The sequence below is a fragment of the Echinops telfairi genome, unplaced genomic scaffold, assembly GCF_000313985.2.
Source record: "Echinops telfairi isolate 266 unplaced genomic scaffold, ASM31398v2 ScPeMD7_27;HRSCAF=92, whole genome shotgun sequence".
NCBI classification, from domain to species: domain Eukaryota; kingdom Metazoa; phylum Chordata; class Mammalia; order Afrosoricida; family Tenrecidae; genus Echinops; species Echinops telfairi.
The window spans coordinates 6,102,366-6,107,164 of NW_022103924.1; positions in this window are offsets into that span (position 1 = coordinate 6,102,366).

Here is a 4,799-nt window from a genome sequence, read left to right on the forward strand (position 1 = left end):
AAAGATGATATTGAGATACCCTAGAAAGATGAAAATCAAGGTGTTTGAGACATAGAAGGAAGAGAAATGTGTGCTGATTACAAAACTTTCTAGTGTGACAACTGAGGTCAATGGAAGCATCCATCACGAACTCAAACAATATCCTGCCCATTAATTGCAAAAAGATGTCAGACTTGGGAATGCAGAGCATCAGCAAAAAAGAAGATGAGATGGACTACTGCCATGGTCACAACAATGACCAAACAATTGAAGGTGAAAAGATGTCACGGGACCAAGTCACATGCCTATCTGTTATACAGAAGGTCACTGTAAGTCGGGGCCTACTGGACAGTATCTCACAGCAACAAGAAGGATGTTGGGAGAGGAGCGGGGAAATCTCTTTTTTAATGCAGAATTATTTAGTTTCACTTGTCAAGTTGGTGTGCTATGAAAACAACTGATAATGCACAAAATGTCTCTCCCTGCCATTTAAAAGGAGTCCTCTAAGGCTTATCTAATCCTCCCACTAGTCTTAGGCTCACATCCTGTCTAGACAGGGCTGGGAATTATCAGAAACCATTGGGTATTAATCCATGACCCATCTTTCAGTTTGTCATAGTATTGTGGCTTGCATGTTGATAGAAGCTATGCTCGAAGCTATGCTGCTGGTATGTCAAATGCCTTCAGGGTCACATATGATGGACAAGCTTCAGAAGACAAACTAGAAAGAAAGATCTGGTAATTGACTTCTGAAATTAGCCAATAAAAAACATATAGATCACAGAATATTGTCAATTATTCCGGCCAGATCATCAGAAAAGATACATCAGTACAAAAAAAGGCATATTAGGTAAAGCAGAAGGACAATGAAGTCAAGGGAAACCCTCGTGGAAATGGAACTGATATCATAGATTCAAACATATCAATGATATTGGGCTGGTGCTATCACCATAAAGCAGAGCCAATCTGACAGCAACTAACAACAACAGCACGTATGAATTGAGCCTCCTATGATGTACTCAGCTTAAAATCTTGCTTATTGAAAATTCAAGAGGAAGAAAAACACCCTTGCTCCCCAGAGTTTTCCATTTAGTACGACTATGAAATAAGAAAACCCCCATCTGAGAGAGTATTGACAGGATGTGTTTCAAGTCTTTGAAAACAAGAAGACATTTAACTGAAAACTTGGTCTGATCCCTGGTGAAAGGGAAGATACACTTTCTAGTTCTATTACCCCAGGACTCCCAATTAGGTCAAAGTTTACTGATAAATATCAATCCTATCCAATTAAAATCTAAGCTGGCTGCCTCTACCTCAGTCCTTCCCTGACACGACTTCTAGTAGGTGTAGAAGGAGTGTAGCTGTTGGCCCTGTCTCCTTTGATGGTCTCATTTATTTATACATATGTGATCAACTCCAGCAGGGTCCCTGGGTGGTACAAACTATTAATTACTAAATTATAACCATAAAGTTTCCACATCAAATCCATTCAGAGGTACCTCTGAAGAAAGGCCTGGTGATTTGTTTCCAAAGGTCCATAGCTTTAAAAAACATATGGAGCACATATCTATTCTGACAGACATGGGGTCACCATGAGTCAGAATGGGCACAACAGCAACTGGTGCTGGTGGTCAGATCCATAGGGCAGTGAAAACTGTTGATCTGCTAAGTTTCTCACAAAAGGTTGAGAGGCTAAGTCCACCCAGAGGTCCCTTGAATGAAAGGTTTTGCAGTATAGTTCTCCAAAATTAACCATTGAAAACTCTATGGAGCACAATACTACAACCCATGGGGGCACCAGGGGTAAGAATCAACTCAACAGCAACTAGTTTGGGGGGTTAGCTCTAAAGAAATGAAAAGTGACTAGTCTTCACATAACAATTGGCAGCAAGTATGCCCCAGAGAATATAAGTCCCTTAGGAAGTGAAGGCACTCAACGGAGAGCATGCCTAACCTGGGATCTTTATCTCAACCCCAAACATGCCCTATGGAGAGGTTCATGAACACAGGGATCGAATGGTGCAGAGTAGCCAGGCACTAATGATGGGACACCAGACCTAGTTAGTTCATGGAACACACACTTTATTAGGCATATGCCATATGAATAGCATAGCATTTCTAGTGTTTGTTTTTAATATGAATTCATGTAAGAGTCTAATTCTCAAATATGAAGCAGTGAAATAGAGGATCAAGAATACCACAGAAGTGTGTGAGTTGTCTTCTGCAGAAGAGTAAACAACGAAGGAGATGAATGGGGACTAAACTCCAGCCCATGATTCTTCTCCAAGCCAGGTACCAGTGAAGCTGCATCTTTTTCCTCATATGATATGGTATAACAGAGCTCTGGGTGGGAAACAGAGTATATGGTCAATTCCTCATTATCAGATATATTTCTAACAGATGATGTAAGATGAATCTCCCCATTTGTAAAATGAGGACAATAATGCTACCCTGTGTTTTAAGTCTTGAAATAATGCGTCATCGAGTCCATTCCACTTTATGGTGGCTCCGAGTCTGTTAAAGTACCACAGTGTTAATAGGCGTGCTGACTTTTCAAAAGTAGACTGCCAGCTCTTTCCTCTGAGGCAATTCTAGACAGACTTGCATCTCTGATCTCTCAGTAGAAGGTGAGTGTGTCAACCACTTGCACCACCCCAGGACTCTGAGCCTTGAAAGACTTATGTTACAAGGTAGCCTGAGCTCAGAAGGGATATTGTGTGTTGGCTTCATTAACACTTTCTATTTCATATCTTTGGGATCCAATATCCATTGCAATGGCTACATAGAACTCACTGACAAAATTCATGATTAAAGGGTCATTAAGAAAGTTAACAAGTGTTAATGCCAGTTAGAAATGCTCAAGGTTGACTTGTTTTTTAGGTCATGTTACAAAATTCTTTCAAGTCTGTTAATAAATGTCCAAAGGAGCATATCACTCTTCTGTAAGCCTCGACCAAAGGGCATTCAGCTCAACCTCTGTGGGTCAGCACATCTAGCTCCTTTCATTAAATACCCAGAGACACCTCAGTTCAGGAAGCCTCAGCTCAATGGCTCTCATGTCCACGTCTATGCGTCAGCAAGCCCAGCTTCCCGAATTAAGTGCCCAGGGGCACTTCACTCCGTAAGCCAGCCTCCTGCACAAATGTACTCAGCTTGACTTCTCCAAGGGTTAGGAAATCCACCACTGTGTTCCATGCTCTAGCGCTTGCTCCTCTGACATTATAACTGTCTTCTGCATCCAGCGGGTTCACTGCTCAGTGGTGTTGCGTCCAGAGGACACGCTCCACTCCTGGCATTTCCTGGTAATAATAACTCTCATCCTGCTTCTCAGAGGGTTCATTTTATACACAGTAGGATGGCAATCCAATAAATGCTGCAACCATTACTCACAAGTGAATCCTATCAGTATCTTTTCCCCCACCTTCTTCCCAGTCTCACACAGGGAAAAGTCATTTGGTGGAAATTAGATATGGGCTTGAATAGCCACAGTCAAGAATTTGCTGCCCCTGAAAATCCTCAAGATGTAAGGATGATAGTAAATATTACATTTTATTTCCATTCTTTTCCTGAGAGAGTGTCACTTCCTGTCTAAGGGTATTGCTTAATCAGAGAGGAAAATGAAACCAATTTTTCAGTCCCTGTCAAGGAAACTTAGTGGAAGCTCTTATTTCACTAGTTATAACACAATCATGAGGAAGGCCTAACTATATGCGACCTACATAGCTAAACATGTATTCAAGGGCCCAATAGGCAATCTCAATAAATGATTCATCAATCCTACTGTCAAGTTTCATATGGAAATAATGGTTATAAGCAAGGACTAAGTAATTTGGGAGAAGAGATGGAGAAGTAAGGACTTATTTTCCTTGAGAGCAGGCAATTTTTTTTTTCTCACCTTGGAAATTCAGGGCCCGATATTGGAATTGGGAGCCCTAGTGGTGCTGTCAGGTAAGCCATGGGCTGCTAGCCTCAAGGTTGGCAGTTCAAGACCACCAACTTCTCCTTGGGAGAGACATGAGGCCATCAGCTCCCATAAAAATGTTCCAGGCTTGCAAACCTTATAAGCGGCTCACTATGAGTCATAATTAGCGAGGGGGAACTGGGTTTGGGTTTTGTCTTTCCAACATTGGAGTGGTGGGGGGCAGGTTCTGGGTTAAGGGCTTAAATATGAACCCAAAAGATGGGTAGTCATCCCTCACAATATGCCTCCAAAATGGACACACACAGAGTCAATATAACTCAGAGTCAATGTAGCACATAGAACAAAAATAATATGTGGCATACCAAGAAGCATTTGTGGCCATTTTTGGTGACTGAACGAATATGTGCCCCTAAGGGACCAACCCTACTTCAGGAGAGAGATGAGAATTCAGATTATAGAGTTAGGAGGACCCTGGGTAATTCATACAAAGTAATACTATTTGGCAAAACCTGCAGAAAATAATCTTCAATCTCTGTTTACTAACTGATTTGTATCTAACCTAAATCTGTCATGTTCCTTTTTTCCAGCATTAATGGATTCAGAAAACATGCACACAAGGTACAGGATTTCCTTGCTATCTGAAAGTAGAGTCTCCCTCTGAAACCTTTTGTAAGCCGAAATGATATAAAGGAAAGACCCAATTACCATTAGTTGAAGTGGAGAAAATGTTTGAGTGTTCAAAAATAACCTACCAAATCTTATCAATAACACATAAGACCTAAAATAGCACTAGCATGTAGCAAAAGCAGGAATGATATGATAAATACACAGCCTGTATCAAGTAGAAATAACGTAGGGACAATGCCATTCCTGCAGGACAAGCTACCTCTTCAATGAC